The sequence below is a fragment of the Ornithorhynchus anatinus genome, chromosome 18 (assembly GCF_004115215.2).
Source record: "Ornithorhynchus anatinus isolate Pmale09 chromosome 18, mOrnAna1.pri.v4, whole genome shotgun sequence".
NCBI classification, from domain to species: Eukaryota; Metazoa; Chordata; class Mammalia; order Monotremata; family Ornithorhynchidae; genus Ornithorhynchus; species Ornithorhynchus anatinus.
In genome coordinates this window covers 13,600,239-13,619,791 of record NC_041745.1, presented here as the reverse complement: position 1 = coordinate 13,619,791, position 19,553 = coordinate 13,600,239, and the positions used below count along the sequence as shown (strand labels likewise).

The 19,553-nt window shown below is 45.9% G+C and overlaps 1 protein-coding gene across 4 annotated transcripts in view; it reads right to left on the bottom strand.

Moving 5' to 3' along the window:
• Positions 1-19,553, bottom strand: part of GABRG3 (gamma-aminobutyric acid type A receptor subunit gamma3) — a 437,607-nt gene that overhangs the window by 161,941 nt on the left and 256,113 nt on the right. The gene's annotated exons all lie outside the window — the stretch shown is intronic.

Here is a 19,553-nt window from a genome sequence, read left to right as displayed (position 1 = left end):
CATTTTATAGATGAGGGAACTGAGGCACAGAGAAGTTAGGTGACTTGCCCAGGGTCACACAGCAGGCAAATGGCAGAGCCGGGACTAGAACCCACGTCCTCTGACTCCCAAGCACGGGCTCTTTCCACTAAGCCACCTGTGTCTCGTTAGAGGATGTCTCCTGACATGGTGTGCTATCAAGTATGATTTATGCAACTAAAACCTCTATCTGCAAAGATTGTGAGGATACGGTGTGTGTTTGTGTGTGGGTGTATGATTTATATACATATCTACATCTATATCTATATTTCCACCCTTAATATACCTCCCTTAAGTTTCCCAGACCTCTAGGACTATCCAAATCATAACACGAGCACAGGTTAACATCTGCTGGGAGTATTGGGAAAGAATTGGAGAAGGAAGAAGGCAAGGATTGGTAGAGAAGGCTGATTCTGAATCCAAGAATGTGGAGGAACGGGTGGAAGACTAGGAATCAGTGGGGAACGGAAATCAACAGAGAAACAGCGTAGCCTAATGAATAGAGCACGGGCCTGGGAGTGAGAAGGATCTGGGTTCTAATCCTGTCTCTGCCACTCATCTGCTGCGTGACCTTGAGCAAGTCACCTAACTCCTCTGGGTCTCAGTTACCACATCTCTAAAATGGGGGTTAAAGCTATGAGCGCCATGTGGGAGATGAACTGTGACTGATTGTCTTGTATCTAAGCCAGCCTTAGTACAGCTCTGGAATAGAGTAAGAGCTTAACAAATATCGTAAAAAAGAAAGAGAAAACTGCTAAGGCAGTCTCAAAAAGGCTGGACACGAGGGTGAACCCACTGAAGAAGTTTTTGGGTTGGGATTGAAACTCTTCTTCATCGCCAAGAATGTGTCTGTCAGGTAAGTCTTGAGGGAAATACAGTCTGAGGTGACAGCGGATCGTTTCCTAGAGCACGTAAGAGAAAGAAGCCCGGAAACCCTCAGACAAGTCAGTGTAGAGAAGCTCGAATATCAAATTGAGACGACCACCTTGGGAGAAAGTGATCTTTATTTTATCCTCTGATGCCTGCATCTTGGGAAGCAGCATGACCTCATGGAAAGAGCCTGGGCCTGGGAGTCCGTGGACCTGGGTTCTAATGCCGGCTCTCCTTCTTGCCCGTCATGTGACACTGGTAAATCATTTAACTTCTCTGTGCTTCGGGTTACTCTGCCGTAAAATGGAGGTTCAATATCTGTTCTCCCTCCTACCTGAACTGTGAATCCCATGTGTGACTGGGTCTGACTCATTTATCTTGTATCTATCCTAGTGCTTACTACAGTGCTGGCCACATAATAAGCACTTAATAAATATTACTAATATAATAATTAGCCTGGCTTAGTGGCAGGAGCCCGGGCTTGGGAGTCAGAGGATGTGGGTTCTAATCCTGGTTCTACCACTTGGGCAAGCTACTTAACTTCTCTGTGCATCAGTTCCCTCATCTGTAAAATGGGGATTAAGACTGTGAGTCCCACGTGGGGCAACCTGATTACCTTGTAACTACCCTAGTGCTTAGAACAGTGCTCTGCACATAGTAAATGCTTAAGAAATAATACCATTTTTATTATTATTATAACTTGAGTGAGTGGTAGAAGCAGATGATATGACCTTCAAAGGAAAGGGAAGAGATGGATGGAGGAGAAGGGATGGTACAAGAGCAGCAATGGAGAGTGAGAAGGAAGCCCACTCTTCCACCTTTCCTAGTGAGTTTTGGGGAGTGGGAGAAGATGGGGCCCCCTCTAGAGAGAACACCCGGGGGGGACAGTGTCATCAGGGGAGACTGAGTCATCTGGAGAGAGCCAGGTTTCAGTGATGGTGAGAGGAGGCAGTGTCTGGGTCAGGAACAGGTCAAGGATGAAAGGAAATTTTTCCAAGATGGAGTGAGGGCTCCACGGGCCACACTCGGCTGAACTGTGGGAGTTGGAGAGGAAAAGATGACATTGAGGAGTGGGGCGGATTTGGATGGGAGCAAGCTGATAGGGACCATCGTGAGAGAGGGGGATGAGGGGCGGAACTAGGACAGGATGACAGGGATGGGGCCAGGGAATGGAGGCGGAGGGCTATTCAAGGGTCGTGGTGGAGTTGAAGAGAGGAAGATGAGGATGGCTGCTGGGAAGGAAGTAGCGTGATGGGCTGATTAGAGGGGGGTGGGTAGAGGGGACGTGGTGTGGCCAGAGAAGTTTAGGGGTTACACGTGATGTCAACAGCAATAGCTGCAATCCAGCGGCTCCACTGATTATTGAACATTGATTTTTGATGCTAATAGCTTGGCTACTATTAAGTGTACAGAGATTCCAAGAGCACCAGCCCCTTGGGAAGAGGCTTCTCTGCTTCCAGTTTGGTTTCCTGATAGAGAAAAACGATTATGATTCTCTCTCCCCTGACCCCACTCCCCTTCAAGATTGAGACGTTGAAACAGCCTGGCCACGTTCTATTAAGCCCAGATGACAGACGGGAAGAAGAGTTTCAAAATTGGGGTTAAATTAGGGTTCAGCTGTCCCGAGGATTGATGAAGGACTCTAAAATTCCTAAGCGCCCCTCCGCCTCCCGATACGCTCTCCACTTCCGTATCATCCCCCGCCACAACTCAGAGCTGAAAAGTGGACTATCCCACATAGACCCAGGCCTCTGGCCAACCCGTGAAGAAACCTAATGACCCACGGAGCTTGGTCCGGGTAACTGCCATCAGTCCAGATGGGCAAGAGATAATCTATCGTAAACCTGGATTCGCTGCCAGTAAGAACAACTATTCGAGGTATGGCAAGTGAAAGCCGAGGGGCTTCTCGGCTTCCTGCGACCGAAGGAGGATAGGTCCACTCTGAATTGCGTTTAAGTCTACAGAAAACTCATCTCATCGCAGGCGGTGTGGTCAAGCCGATCAGCAAATCGGCGGGACCAATTCCAAGGGACTTCAATACAAGAGACAGCCTTACATGTAATACTAGAAAATTTGTAGCAAAGTATTGTCTGTTTCAAACACACATGTGCAGACAGACAGACACACGCACACACACACACACAAACACTAACGTTTAGAGAATAGATCTAAACTGTATTGTTCCCAGATTACTAAATTATGGACCAATTCTCACAGTAGCTTGCAGTGTAATCTACACGAATTGGTCTCCAAGACCGATCACGGCAACAGATCTTCCAATAGCAACGAAAAGAAATTTACAGAGAGAGCCCACCCCCCGTCAACCCAGTGCTACATAATCCCCACTAAAACCTTTCCATGGAGCCAAAATGACATCAAATTTAGGTCTTTAACAAGGCTTCCTGTTGGCTGAAGGTGAACGGCTGACTATGGAGGTTTAGATTAGGTCAGTTGGCACTAAGACTCCAAGCATACGGCCACTACCAATAATGATTTTGGTATATCTGAAGCGCTTACAACATGCCAGGTGCAGTATTAAACACCGAGGTGGCTAATTAGAATACGGTTCTGGTCCCATGTGAAACTCACAGTCTAAATGAGAGGGAGAGCAGATATTTAATCTCCATTTTACAGATGGGGAAACTGAAGAACAGAGCAGATGAGTGACTCGCCCATCGTCATACCTCCTGCACGAGGCAGAGCTGGGACTAGAACACGGGTCTCCTGACTCCTGATCCTGGACTCTATCTACCAAACTTGATCGCATCTGAAGGAACCCCACCTGGTAATAATTGCAAATAGGGTCATTGGAAAATGACCCTAACTGTTCTGGAATATGACAACAGAATCAGTAATGTCGCTTAGACGGTACATCAGCGTTAGTGGAAGACAGGTGTCCAGTTCAGCAGAGGCAATCAGACATCTGCCTACGGGGTTGCACAAACTTTTGCACAGCATTGAGATTGCTATACTGAGGTCGCTTTCTCCATAAATGGATCCTTCTTGTAAAAATGATAATTCTTTTCCAGCAGGAACCTGACTGGAGAGAGCGTGAGGTGCTCAGTGCAAACCAAATGACCGTAGGATTTACTGAGCACTTATTCATCCATTCAGTCGTATTTAGTGAGTGCTGACTGTGTGCCAAACACGATTCTAAGCACTTGGAAAGTACAATTTGGCAACGGAGACAATCCCTACCCAACAGTGGGCTCACAGAGTACTGTACTGAGCGCTTAGGAGAGTACAACAGAGTTGGTAGACATGTTCCCTGCCTACGAGGAGCTTACGGTCTAGAGGGGGAGATGAGCAGTTAAATAAATTACAGACACGTCCATAACCACAGCACTATCATCAGTTCCTTTGGGCAAGTGACAGTTCTCTCGTCTTAGAATTGACGGTTGGCAGGCCGTATCGATGGTAGATGGTAGATGCTACAGTTAGTTTTCCTAATTGGTCCTGGGAAATAGATCGTTAAGTGCTAGAATGCACGTACTATAGTCTCCCATCAGAAATGATGTAAATAGCGTTAACGCGTTCCCAAGTTTCAAAAAACCTGACCATATTATACCATATAAGTGTATTTAAAAACAGTGATAAAACACGCAACGCATGTAGATGCGTGCTCAAGTATAATGTAAATATATAGCTATGATGACTGAGTTTTTCGTGTGAACATATGGAAATGCAAATATGAAATTTTCAGTGTGAGTTTTCACCTCCAGTTCGATGAAAAGGCACCTCGAGTAAACAGATAAGATTTTTATCTATGCCAGATCTATGCCATTACCATATCTACGCTAAATGGAAAAGAGCCACGTTAAATCTAGTAGAGCCAAAGTGAGAGAGGGAGAGACGAATGCTTAAAGCCAAGGTAAATTCCGCAGCATTTTCTCGAAGAGAGCCAGGGTGGTAAATAGTACTGGTATCAAAATTCAACAGGGTTATTGTGGAAACACTAAAAGAAGAGTGCTATACAGGCCTTTGGCTGTAAATCCTATCACGTCAAAGCTGTGATAACTAGTGGACCAGTTCTGGCCAGCAGACAAGGTAAATAAATCTAATAAAATAGTGGCCTTTAGGGCTCTGGTCCTGCCTCCAGAATAAAGTCTGTGTGTCTGGAAGAGGACCTCACGCTGATGAGGAAACCGAAGTTCTACAAAGGAAAGTCAATCCGCAGTTGAGAGACTACAGTTCCACTCATTCATTCAATAGTATTTATTGGGCACTTATTATGTGCAGAGCACTGTACTAAGCGCTTGGAATGTACAAATCGGTAACAGATAGAGACAGTCCATGCCCTTTGACGGGCTTACTTTCCAAAGAACCACTTGGGTTTGGGTCTTTGGCCGCTGTCATCCCGAAGGCTACAGTGACTTCTTGACACCGGCTCAACTGCAGATGTTTGCAATATGCTGATTCGAATTAATTGATTCTATTTATTGCTATTGTTCTTGTCTGTCTGTCTCCCCCGATTAGACTGTAAGCCCATCAAAGGGCAGGGGCTGTCTCCATCTGTTACCGATTTATACATTCCAAGTGCTTAGTACAGTGCTCTGCACATAGTAAGCGTTCAATAAATACTATTGAATGAATGAATGAATTATGGTACTCGTTAAGCACTTACTCTGTGCCAACCACTGTTCGAAGCACTGGGGAAGATTCAGGTCAATCAGACTGGACACTCTCCTTGTCCAACATGGGGCTCACAGTCTTAATTCCCATTTTACAGTCGAGGCAACGGAGGCTCAGAGAAGTGGAGTGACTTGCCCGAGGTCAAACAGCTGACGAGTGGCAGAGCCGGATTAGAACCCAGGTCCCTCCGACTCCCAGGCCCGAGCTCTATCCACTAGACCACGCTTCTTCTCTATTCTTGACTAGCACCAGCATCGTCCCCACCTACCTTACTTAGCTTGCGATCTCCGATTACACCCCAGCCCATCCTATTCTCTCCTCCTAATCTCCTCTGATGTTTATTTATTTTATTCAATTATATTAATCTCCGTCTCCCCCTTAGTACAGTGCTTTGCACCCAGTAAGTGCTCAATAAATACGACTGAATGACTAAATTAATTAATTAATTAATATATCGCTCCACTGACCCCTTTCCCACGTCCTCCCTCTGTCCTGGGACTCCCACCCCCTCTATATATATGCCAGACAGCCAATTTCCCCATCATCCAAACCTTATTAAGGCCACATCTCTCCAAGAGACCGTCCCCGATTCAACCCCCTTTTTCTCGACTCCTTCTCTCTTCTAAATCTTCTATACACTGGTGTCTGTACCCTTTGAGCGTCTGGTATTCACTCACCCTCAGCCCCTCAGCACTTATAAACATATCTGTAATTTGTATATATATATATATTACTATCTTTCTCCCCCTCTAAATTCTAAGCTTGTTGTGGCCAGGGAACATGTCTACTAGCTCTGTTGCATTATACTCTCCCGAGTGCTTAGTACAGTGGTCTGCACAGAGTATGCACTCGACACTCGATAATTGGAGAATCAGTGTTCTTTTGTGAATAGAGCATGGGCCCGGGAATCAGAGGACCCGAGTTGAGTTCCCAGCTCCTCCACGTGTTTGTCGTGTAACTCTGGCCGAGTTATTTGACTCCTCTGTGCCTCAGTTACCTCATCTGTAAAATGGGGATTAAGACTGTGAGCCCCATGTGGGTTATGGACTCTGTCGAACCTAATGAGCTTCTATCTACCCCAGTGCTTAGTACAATGCTTGGCATATAGCAAGCCCTTAACAAATACCATGATGAACCAATAAATACCACTGACTGATTGACTGTGACCATGTGCAAAGAGAAGATTCATTTTGAGACATTAACATGAGGAAATGTGTTGTCCTGAATTCCTTGGTTTCCAATCAATGAGTCAGTAGTGTTTATTGAACACCTACTCTGTGCAAAACACTCTACTCGGCCTTTGAGAAAGTACAGTGGAGTTGCTGGACCTGGTTCCTGTCCTTAGAGAGCTAGCATTCTAATGGGAGAGATGCGTATTGAAATGACTTATAGGTATGGGAGGCAAGAGAAAATGTGGACATTTAACTGTCATATAAAATGTCTCCCTTTCCCCCAAGATTTATTCCTAAAGCACTTTCACATCAATCTTATAACATTCCTTTAAAACAGCAGGGGCAGGGATTGCTTTTCCCTCCTAGAGTGTGAGAAAACAGAGGGCTGGCTGATTTTTCTGAAGTAAGTCATCATTCAGAACATGAATAATGTTTTCTTGGTTTTTTTGTGTTTTAGGTGTTTCTTTTTCTCCGAGTGACCGTTGTGATCAGATCCCCTGACTCCAGCCCCATTCTTGTTTGATGAGATCAAATCTTCTTTCAATCTGACTTACAGAGGGTAGCATCTCTCTCCAGTGCCCAATCAGTCTTTCAATCGATCGCATTTATTGAGAGAGTAGCTTCTCTCTCCAGCACCCAATCAGTCTTTCAATCGATTGTATTTATTGAGTGCTTACTGTGTGTAAAACACTGTACTAGCATTTGGAAGAGTACAGTGCAACAGATTTGGTAGACACGTTTCCTTCCCACAGTGAGTTAACAGTCTAGAGGGGGAGACAGATATTAGTATAAGTAAATTAATTCCCAAAATGTACATAAGTGCTGTGGGGCTACTCCACTGAACTTTACGCGGAGTCCCATAATGCAAAAATGAGTCTTCATCCCATCCATCCCCTCCTCTCTCAGAACCCTGCCAAAGCTCTCTGTTACCTCCCAGAAAATCAGAGTTCCAGGTAACAAGATGCCAAGGCCTTCCACCCACCAGCACCTTCTAGCCCTCGTTTCCCAGATAACTATAATAATGACGATGGGATTTGTTAAGCGCTTACTATGTGCCAAGCACCGTTCTAAGCACCGAGGGAGATATAAGATAATCAATTTGTCCCATAATGACCTTTGCTTCAGCCAAGTGCCCCTATTTGCCCTCTCCTCACTTCAACCACCCTCCCTCACCCCCAATTCACCAGCCTTCTTACTATCCCTACCAAATCCTGCCCCCCTCCTGTCCCGAAACTTAGCTTGAGACTCACCTCCTCCTCCAAGAAATATTCTGAAATCGATCCTCCTTGGCTTCAGTCACTCCCGACATTCTAGAAGTTAGTCCCCTTAGCTCTCAACCAGGTAAGCTGGACAACTTTATGGAGATGGTTTACATTTTTCTACTTTTTTGTGTTTGGGGGATTTTTCTCCCAGTGACTGTCGTGAGCTTCTGGAGGGCAGAGACCATTTCTTTACCTCCCTCGGTAGCTAGCACGATTTCACCCAGGGCACTTCGTGGAAAGAGCAGGGACCTGACGACCAGAGGTCTTTAGGTTCAAATCCTGCCTTCACCATCAGTCTGCTGTGTGATCTTGGGCAAATCACTTAACTTCTCGGTGTGATGCCTCAGTTACCTCATCTGTAAAATAGGGATTAAGAGCCCCAATGTGAGACTTAAACTTTGTCCGACCTGATTACCTTGTATCAACACCAGGACTTAATATATTGCCTGACATAAAATAAGCACTTGACAAATTCCACTCTTTAAAAAAAAAGACTGCCGAAGGAACATAAATGGAAGTCAGAGCTAACTTCATAGAGACCTAGAGGGATAAGGTGGGAAAGAAGATTTCCTTTCGTGTGACACTGTGTTTAAAGTCTTGCGGTGTTATGTATGGTTAACCACTCCTTCAGGAAACCGCCCAGTCGAACCATTACATTTTCATTTATTAATGCAATGTGACAAACGAATGAAGGCTGAACAGGTTGACTCCATCTGTTTCTTGTTACTCAAGGCCCCCAAGGAACTGACATTTTTATCTTCTAATTGCTCTTGCCTGAACACAGTGAATGCATTCCAGAGCAGCAAATTTCTGGGTCAGGATTTGATTACAGGAGGTAGGATAGAGGCAGAGAGGACACTACATCAAGCCAGCAGTACCTACAGGAGGACCGCAACAGCCAACACTTGGCTACTAAACTATGCAGGAAAACAATCTCCGCTCGAACCATGGGACTTATCTATTTAAAGGCAAATTTCCCCTTTCTTTCCAGTGAAAGGGGCTGGCTGCGTTAGACCAGCTTCATCAGTGTGGGCATATTTTAAGTCAGCAGTTTAAGCTGCCCTGCAATCACAGGCATATATTTGGAGGGGGATGAATTTGAATTGGACGTTTGAAAGCCTAAATGGAGCAGAAATGGTGCAGAGGATTTGCCTGGGAGTGTCTGTTTTTCAAGTGGGAAAATGCAGATCCGCCTCAGAGTGGATATAGGACAACGAGGAGGCTTTTAATTGGCACTGGGGTGTCATTACAAGGTGGCACCCGTGGCTGGTGACTGGATCAGCCCCACCCTCACCTGCCAGGGCCTCCCCATGGCTGTGGAAAGGTGAAAAGGAGTTGTTAAAGGTCACCTGGGGGGTTTAAAAGGACTGCAGGAGACTGAGGGAGGGTGGATTAGAAAAGCAATGCGGCCTATGGAAAGACCAGTGGACGAAAAGTCAGGGAGCTGGGTTCTAATCCCCCCTCTGCCACTTGCCTGCTGTGAGACCTAAGCTCGTTGTGAGCAGGGAATGTGTCTCTTTATTGTTGTATGGTTCTCTCCCAAGCGATAAGTACAGTGCTCTGTATAAGTAAGCACTTAATAAATAAGATTGAATGGGTCCTTGGGCAAATAATAATAATGTTGGTATTTGTTAAGCGCTTACTATGTGCCGAGCACCGTTCTAAACGCTGGGGGAGATACAGGGTAATCAGGTTGTCCTACGTGAGTCTCACAGTCTTCATTCCCATTTTCCAGATGAGGTGACTGAGGCACAGAGAAGTGAAGTGACTTGCCCACAGTCACACAGCTGACAAGTGGCAGAATCGGGATTCGAACCCATGACGTCTGAGTCCCAAGGCCGGGCTCTTTCCACTGAGCCACGCTGCTTCTCTGTTCCTCAATTTCCTCATCTAAAAAGTCCGGGATTCAATACCTGTTCCCTCTCCCGGCTTCGACTGTGAGCCTCAGAATGACACAGGGTTTGGGTCTGAACTGGAGGTGGACGGGCAACCAATGGAGAGTTTTGAGGAGGGGGGTGACACGTCTACCAGGGAATGCGTCTACCATCTCTGTGGCATTGCACTCTCCCAAGGACTTAGTACAGTGCTCTGCACACAGTAAGCACTCAACAACTGCCATCGATTAATTGAATAATTGGAGTTACGAGTTGAAAGCGTCCCGTCTAACCAATCCTGTCTAATGGGAAGCAGGATGGCCTAATGGAAAGAGCATGGGCCTGGGAGTTAGAGGACCTGCCCCTTTCCCTCTGCTCCTCCCCCATTCCCTTTTCCCCTCCCCTCAGCACTGTGCTCATTTGTATATATTTCTATTCCCCTATTTATTTGGTTAATGAGGTGTCCATCCCCTTGATTCTATTCGTCGCGATTAAGTTGTCTTGTTTTCATCCGTCTGTCTCCCCTGATTAGACTGTGAGCCCGTCACTGGGCAGGGATCGTCTCTACGTGTTGCCGAATTGTCTGTTCCAAGCGCTTAGTACAGTGCTCTGCACATAGTAAGCGCTCAATGAATATGATTGAATGAATGAATCATCCTGTCTGCCACATAGCTGCCGAATGACCTTGGGAAGGTCACTAATTTCTATGTCTCAGTTCCCTCATCTGCAAAGTGGGGATTCAAAGCCCGTCTCCCTCCTACTTCGACTGTGAGTCTCATGTGAGAGGTGATTATCGTACGTCTACACCACCAGCAAGTACAGCGGTTGGCCTACGGTAAGCTTCCCCGGGGAGGCTTCCATTCCAAGAGGTAGGAGCGTCCACCTAAGCGAATGGCCAGTTAGCTGGGAGCAGTTAATAACTGATGACTGCGCTCTCAAGAAGCAGAGTTGTTCCAGTGCTCTGGAGTACAAGATGAGGCGGAAGAAAACATGTGCCACTCTGATAAGTAGGCACTACCCTCGTCAGTGATACCCCGTAGACAAAAAATAGAAAATAATAATAATGTTGGTATTTGTTACCAACAAATAAGCGCTGGGGTAGATACAGGGTCATCAGGGTGTCCCTCGTGAGGCTCACAGTCTTCACCCCCATTTTACAGATGAGCAACTGAGGCCCAGAGAAGTGAAGTGACTTGCCCACAGTCATACAGCTGCCAAGTGGCAGAACCGGGATTTGAACCCGTGACCGCTGACTCCCAAACCCGGGCTCTTTCCACTGAGCCACGCTGCTTCTCTATCAAAGTCAAATGACCCGATCTTCTTTGGAAGACCAACAGAAGAGGTGATAGGGAGGTATCCAGTTTTGCATCAACCCAAAGATTTGTAAAGCTGTGTCAGTGTCAAACATCTGTAAACTTACAGTGGAGGGCACATCCAGTAGTAATGCTAATAATTGTTGTATTTCTTAAGCACTTACTATGTGCTAGGCACTGTTCTAAGCACTGGAGTAGATACAAGAAGATTGGGTTGGACAAAATCCCTGTCCCACATCATCATCATCATAATAATAATAACAATAATAATAATAGTTATTTAGTCCTGCCTCTCTTCTGGCCTTGCTGGCCTCCTGTGTGACAGAGATTGTATCTGACCTGATGATCTTGTATCTGCCCCAGTGCTTAGAATGTCCGACACATAGTATGTGCTTAACAAGTATCGTAATTATCATCGTTATCATTATTATTGATCGATGTCACATCTAATCCCGATTCCCACATGGCCCTTCAGGATTATACCTCAAAACCTATTCCTCAACCTCCCAGTATCCTCAACCCTCGCTCCACCCTCAACCCCACAGCGCTTATGTATATAACTATAAATTTTATACTATTTTAAATTATTATTTATATTGATGTCTGTTTCCCCCTTTAGACGGTAAGCTTGTGTGGGCAGGGAAAATATCTACCAACTCTATTGCATTGTACTCTCCCCAGTTCTTGATAATAATAATAATAATAATAATAATAATAATAATGATGATGGCATTTGTTAAGCACTTACTATGTGCAAAGCACTGTTCTAAGCGCTGGGGGGATACAAGGGGATCAGGTTGTCTCATGTGGAGCTCACCGTCTTCATCCCCATTTTACAGATGAGGTAACGGAGGCTCAGAGAAGTTAAGTTACTTGCCTAAAGTCACACAGTTGACAGGTGGCGGAGCCGGAATTAGAACCCATGACCTCTGACTCCCAAGCCCGGCCTCTTTCCACTGAGCCACACTGCTTTCACAGAAAGCTTTCAATAAATCCTGTTAATGATGAACCTATCCCTATCCATTTTATGCCCACCATCCCTAGGGCAAGTTACTGACCCCACAGAGTTTAAAAGTCCCTCGTGCAATCTTTCAAAGAGGATAGCTTTTGGCATTTATCTCCAAAAATGGCGGGGGGGGAGGGACACACATTAATGACCAGTTATTCATTTATTTTTACTCATTATTACAATTATCAATATTATTATCATTGTATTTGTTCAACTGTAATGGTAGAGTGTTCGTTAAGTGCTTACTGTGTATCAAACATTGTTCTCAGCACTGCGGTAAATACAAATCAATCGGGTTGGACACATTCCAATACCATTCATCTGTTATAAATTACTTAGTCTCTCCTTCCCGATTCATGTTGGTAGTTGTACTTTCCTGAGCACTTCCTGCCATTAGGGTTGTAAGCCTCCAGTGGGCTACAGGGTCGGCGTTTGAATTTGTCCTCGTATTTAGCGCTTAGAATAATTCCTAGCACACTAATATTTGCCTGATGGATGATATTTGAGCTCTGCCTCTCCTCTTGACTTGCGGGCTTTTGTTATTCAGCTGAGCCACGGAGTTTTCTCCTTGAGAAACAATGACCCCGCTCCCTCTTGGGGGCCCTGCCCTGCCCAACTCCGGGGGCTAAGGGTCCCACTCTGCTCTGACGAACGTGCGGAACAGCAGGGGATTGAATGAGAACTACTTGACATCTTTTAACGTGCGGCAACACGGCCCCCAAAGGAAAGAAACCGAGTGGAGGTGGCAGGAAACATTCTACTTTTGATTTCTTTCCCCAACCCTTTTATTATACTTTCGAGCAGGAACCTTCAGAAGAAAATAGAAAGCAAGGTTCTCTGCTCCCGTAAGACTTAACAACCTCCTTTCCCACTGTGACATTATTGTATTTCCAACCCAAACAGGCCAGTCTAGAGGTCAGTTTTTAAGGGTAAATTTCCACCTGCCGATGCCCTTTGAGAAATCCCGTAATCCAGCGTCTTTAGCCCAAGCTTGGTTGGTTCAAAGTTCTGCTTCAGGTTCTGGTCGTATTATGGTTAGACTGTGACATCAAGGCAGGAGGCAGGATTCGAATCCAGGACTCCTGCTTCCCATCTGCCTGCTCCTTTCACTAGGCTACACTAATGCTAACAATTGATATATTAGGTTAGCGCTTACTATTAAGCACTGGGGTAGTGAGAAATTAACCAGGTCACAGAGTCTAAGTAGGCTGGAGAATAGGTATTCAACCCATTGGGGTTGAGGAAACTGAGGCTCAGGGAAGTTAGAAAAGCAGCGTGGCTCAGTGGAACGTGCACGGGCTTGGGAGTCAGAGGTCATGGGTTCTAATCCGGCTCCGCCGCTTGCCAGCTGTGTGTCTTTGGGCAAGTCACTTCATTTCTCTGTGCCTCAGTTCCCTCATCTGTAAAACGGGGATAAAAAAAACTGTTAGCCCCACGTGGGACAACTTGATTACCTTGTATCCCCCAGAGCTTAGAACAGTGCTTTGCACATAGTAAGTGCTTAACAAATGCCACCATTATTATTATCATTATTATTATTATTACTGAGTCATCCGCCCAAGGTTACACAGCAGGCAAGTGGCAGATCCGGGATTAGAACCCAAGCCCCAGCCCCATACTCCTTCCACTAGGCCACGCTGCCTCTTGATGTTAGGGAGCACGTGTCTTGCTATTTTCCCAGTGATTAGTACTGTGTCTCGCTCTCAGTACCTGCTCAAAACAGTGAATTGATTGATTGATTCAGCATCATATCCCTCAACATCCTCATCTTCCCAATCTCCTGTGAGGAGGCAGGGAAGGAGTTGGCAGTCCTGAGCCTTCTATCTCCATATCATCTTTCTACTCTCTTCTTCCATTCCACCCAGCTCACACTCTTCTTTCCATCCAGACTAATCTCCTTACAGGACCCTGGCTCACAGCTCCCCATCTCAGCCTGATTATTCACGCCCATTCTCCAGCTTGGAACTCCCTTCCTCTCAGCTCCATCAGAGGCCTGAAAAACGTTTCATCCTCCAACAGGAAATTCCTAGCTTCTTCGTCATCCCATCCAGTCCGTCGCTTCATCCTCGGTGAGTTGATCTGTCTGTTCATTTTCTTATTTATCTGTGAATTTGCCATCAGATTCCTGAATCCTGTGGGGCCTCTGTCTACATCTGGACCGGCCCCAGCTTTCCCAAGCTATCACAGAATTGAAGCCCCATCCCCGGAGAAGAGAAGAAGCTTGTACTGGCCAGCTTCAAGTCCCTTGTAGATCTGCCCAGAATCCAAGGCAGCCTCCCAATTTGACAGAGCATCACGGCACACATTCAGGATGTTGGGAAGGTCCTGCAGAGAAGCAGTGTAGCCTGGTGAAAGAGCACGGGCCTGGGAGTCCGAAGGACTTTTGTTCTAATTCTGACTCCACCGCTTCGATTCATCATTCATATTTATTGAGCACTTACTGTTCAGAGTACCCTACTAAGCACTTGGGAGAGTACAATATGACAGAGTTGGTTGACCCGTTCCCTGCCCACAACAAGCTTACAGGCATCTGCCGTGTGACCTCGGCCAAGTCACTTCTTTGTGTCTCAGTTACCTCATCTGTAAAATGGGGAATAAGATTGAGTCCCATTTGGGATGTGGATTGTGCCTAACCTGATCATCTTATATTTACCCCAGCATTTATTACAGTGCTTAGAACATAGTAGGCACTAAACAAATACTATACAAAAAACCAAAAAAAAAAAAAATAGAAACAAAAAAACGGTCCGCGGGCTGATCCCTGGGTTACAGAGCTATTTACCCTTCTCCCACACTTTGTTCCGATCATTTAGCAAGTTTTCTGTTCATTCAATAGTTCCAGTGATGAAGATAATGAATATGATAAGGATGATGATGATGCTGCTGATGAAGAATTAATCAATTGTATTAATGGAGCGCTTATTGGTGCAGACCACTGTCCTAAGTGCTTGGGAGAGTACAGTATAATAGAGTTGGTAGACTCTATTCACAACATGCTTACAGTCTAGAAGGGGCTAGAGACATTGATATAAATTGATAAATTCTGGATATGGACATGGGTTCAGTGCGGCTGAGGGAGGGGTAAAGAAAATGTGCAAATAAAAGTGTACGGGCGACACGGGAAGGAGTGGGAGAAGAGATAATAAAGGCTTGGTTGGGAAGGCCTCTTGGAGATGTGTTTTTTAATAAGGCTTTGGAGGTGGGGAGAGTAATCGTCGGTTATTAAGAGGAAGGGCATTCCAGGTGAGAGGCAGGATGTGGGTAAGAGGTGGGCAGAGAGATAGATGCCTATAAGGTCAAGCAATAAGGTTGGTCTTAGAGGAAATCAGGAGGGAAAGGTAAGGGGGGGAAGGTGACTGAGTTTTTTAAAGCCAGTGGTAAGGCTGTTTGATGTCATGGGCCATCGCCCATGGGCAACTGCTGGAGGTTCTTGAGGAATGGGGAGACATGGACTGAATGGTTCTGTAGAAAAGTGATCTGGGCAGCAGAGTGAAGTTCGAACTGGAGTGGAGACGCAGAAGATCCTTAGGTCAGCAAGACGGGATAGGATAAATGCTTAGATTACATGGCAGTAATTTGGATGGAGAAGAAAGGGAGGATTTGAGTGGTGCTGTGAATGTTGACCCAACAGGATTTGGTGACCAACTGAATATTCAGGTTGAATGAGATGAGTTGAGGGTGAAGCCTAAATTACAGGCTTGTGAGACAGGGAGGACAGTGGTACTGTCTACAGTCAGATGGAGGACAGTGTTTGGGTGGGAATATGAGGAGTTCTGCCTTGGTCTGTTTGAACATCTGAGTAGAGATGTCCTGAAGGAAGGAGGAAATGTGAGGCTGCGGAGGAGAGAGATCAGGCTGGAGATGTAGATTTGGGAATCATCCACTTCCAGACTGTAGTTTTAGTCATGGGAGTGAACGTGTTCTCAAAGGAAGTGGGTCTAGATGGAAAACTGAACCTTGGGGGACACCCAGAGTTAGAGGGTGGAGGAAGAGGAGTTTGCAAAAGAGACTGGGAATGAGCTGTCAGAGAGATAGGAGGAGAACTAGGAGACGATAGTGTCATGGTTCCAAGAGAAGTGGGTAGTTAGTGTTAAAGGCTGCTGAGAGGTTGAGGAGGATCAGTGTGGAGTAGAGGCCATTGGATTTGACAAAAAGGATATTATTTGTGACCTTTGAAAGGACAGGGTCTGTAGAGGGGAGGGGGCAGAAGCCAAATTGGAGATTGTTCTTAGGAGAGGTGAGACATGCTCATGTTTGAAAGCAGTGGGGGATAAAGCCACCGGACACCCCACGGTTGATTATAGCAGTCAGTGAGGGAAGAAGGGAGGAGGCGAGCACTTTGATAAGCTGCGAAGGGATGTGGTTGGAGGTGCAGGCGGAGGGGATGGATTTTGAGAAGAGGCAGGAGTTATCTTGAGAAAAATGGGGAAGTTAATAATAATAATAATAATAATATTGGTATATGTTAAGCGCTTACTATGTGCGCTTACTGTTCTAAGCGCTGGGGTAGACACAAGGGAATCAGGTTGTCCCACGTGGGGCTCACAGTTTTAATCCCCATTTTACAGATGAGGTAACTGAGGCCCAGAGAAGTTAAGTGATTTGCCCACAATCACACAGCTGACAAGTGACAGAGCTGGGATTCGAACCCATGATCTCTGACTCCAAAGCCCGTGCTCTTTCCACTGAGTCACGCTGCTTCTCTGCAGCGTTAGAAAAGTTAGAAAAGAGGCAGGAGGAGGAACGAACTGAAGAGAAGCAGGGGGATTCTAGGGAGATATTGATTTATGGTTTCAATTTTCTCCATAAAGTATTTGGTCAGGAAGCGGTGTGGCCTAATGGCAAGAGCATGGCTTGGGAGTCAGAGGATGCGAGTTCAAATCCCTACTCCTCCACTTGTCTGCCGTGTGACCTTTGGCAAATCACTAAATTTCTCTGTACTTCAGTTACCTCATCTGTAAACCGGGGATTAAGACTGTGAGCTCCATGTGGAACAGGGATTGTGTCCAACCTGATTACCTTGCTTTTATCCCAGTGCTTAGAACAGTGCTTGGCCCATAGTAAGTGCTTAACAAATACCATTATCATTATTACCAGGGAAGTCCTTTGATGTACCTAAGTGCTCTCTCTATTTTAGTTTTTCTGAGGCCTATCTGTCTTTCTCTCCTTTCCCATAGAGAGATAAAGTTAGAAAGAGACATCTCTCTAATCACTTCTACTTTGTAAAAGAGTCTAGATGCCCTTGCGTTGGAAGGTTCATTTAAATTTACACAGGGCTTTAGGATCCTCGGATGAAAGGATTTAAGAGAACATGATTTAGTCTTCCCCTGGGAGAGAGGGAACAAAAAATTATTCACAATCCTAACAGTGGCATTTGTTAAAGATTTACTATTTGCCAAACGCTCTGAAAAGGCTGGGGTGGAATACAAAGCAATCAGATCAGACACAGTTCATGTCCCACATGGGACTCACAGACTAAGGGAGAGGGAGGACAGATGTTTCATCCCCATTTTATAGATGGGGAAACTGAGATCCAGAGAACTTAAAAGTCTATGCAATGCTGTAGCACCGTGAAGAAGCATCCGGAGAAATGTTTATCACCCAGTTTTGCCAGCTATTTTCAGGATTCCTGCTGAACCCAATAGTAACAATAATAATGTTGGTATTTGTTAAGCGCTTACTATGTGCGGAGCACTGTTCTAAGGGCTGGGGTAGATACAGGGTGATCAGGTTGTCCCACCTGAGGCTCACAGTCTTCATCCCCATTTTATAGATGAGGTAACTGAGGCACAGAGAAGTGAAGTGACTTGCCCACAGTCACACAACTGACCAGCGGCGGATCTGGGATTCGAACCCATGACCTCCGATTCCCAAGCCCGGGATCTTTCTACTGAGCCACGCCGCTCCTCTAACTACATCTCAAAATGTCCTAGGTGGTTCTTTGTTCCACAAGAACAGGATTGCCTAGTGGATAGCCTGCAGGCCTGAGAGTCGGAAGGACCTGGGTTCGAATATCAGCTCTGCCACCTGTCTGCTGTTTGACCTTGGGCAAGACACTGAATTCCTTTGGCCTCAGTTACCCCATATGAAAAACGGGGATTAAGCAACTGAGCCCCATGTGAGATATAGACTGTGTTCAGCCTAAGTATCTTGTATCTAGCCCAGCACTTAGTACAGTGTCCGGAACATAGTAAATGTTTAACTTGCTTTATTCTTCCCCGCCTCAGCCCCATAGCACTTACATACTAATTGGTAATTTATTTTTATTAATGTCTGTCAGCCCCTCTAGAGTGTAAGTTCATTGTGGACAGGGAGAGTGTCCGTTATATTGTTATATTGTACTTTCCCAAGCACTTAAGCTCTATACGCTGAGATCACTCAATTAATACAATTGATTGATTGATTGATTCATTAAAAAATACCATTAAAAGAAATCTTCACCATGGTGATCTAATCCCTACAGATATTCCCCTACTTCTAGCTCTCACACTCCACCACTTGCTGGTCAGCTTTTGAGGGAAAGATTCCTGGATTTGACCACGAGTCCTATTAGAAGCAGCTTTTCCCAGCCACTCTTGGAGTTCCCGGCTAGTGGACGCCGAGAATGTTTCAGGATCTCGATTTTGAAAGCTGAGCTGGGAGTGAGTCAACTTCACGAGCCATCTCCAGACCGGAAGAGCTGGGAAGAGGAGTCCGAGGAGTCGCTGGGCAGAGCCAAGGTGAAAGACCTGGTGAATATTGCTGGTGTTGCTGTGGCTACTTTTCACACAGGTCACAGTGCCACGATGGTTAGAGTGCTTCCGAACTGGAAGTAATCCTAAGTCTAAGTCACCTGCTTCCCAGACTCAGGGTTGGGTCTTCTGGGAAGCTAGAGAAGAGGACAGAGTCGGAGCCCAACCAGAACCGCGGAACACCGGTCCCACTTCCCTCAGTCCTCTGCGCCAAACTTGGTGATCCCAATGTCGCTCCTCACTCGCTGTCCTCCCCAGTGTTCTGCCCCACACCTTTCCTCACCTAACCTCCCCTCCCCCCACCCATTTTTTCTCTCCTGCCGGTCCTCACCATCCTTTCTCCTCACTTCCCCATTTTCCAGGGTCTCCTCCTTGCTTCGTCTCCCACCTCTCAGCACTACTGCCCTCCCCATCCCAAGAGTGAGGTTAGGGACATTGCCAACCATTGAGGGTACACTCTTCCCCAGGCTTCTACTGGAAACTAGTAAACTCTTTTTTCCCCTCCTTCATCTAAACCTGTAGATAACATCATTTGAGACTTCTATTTCCTCTTTCCTGGTGGACAAGACTGCCTAGATCCTTTCTTCCGGAACCTAGAACTAGGAATGGAAATTCAAAGAGGGTAAAAGAGCCCTTGAGCACAGACAGAAAAACTGCCAAAGCCATCCCATC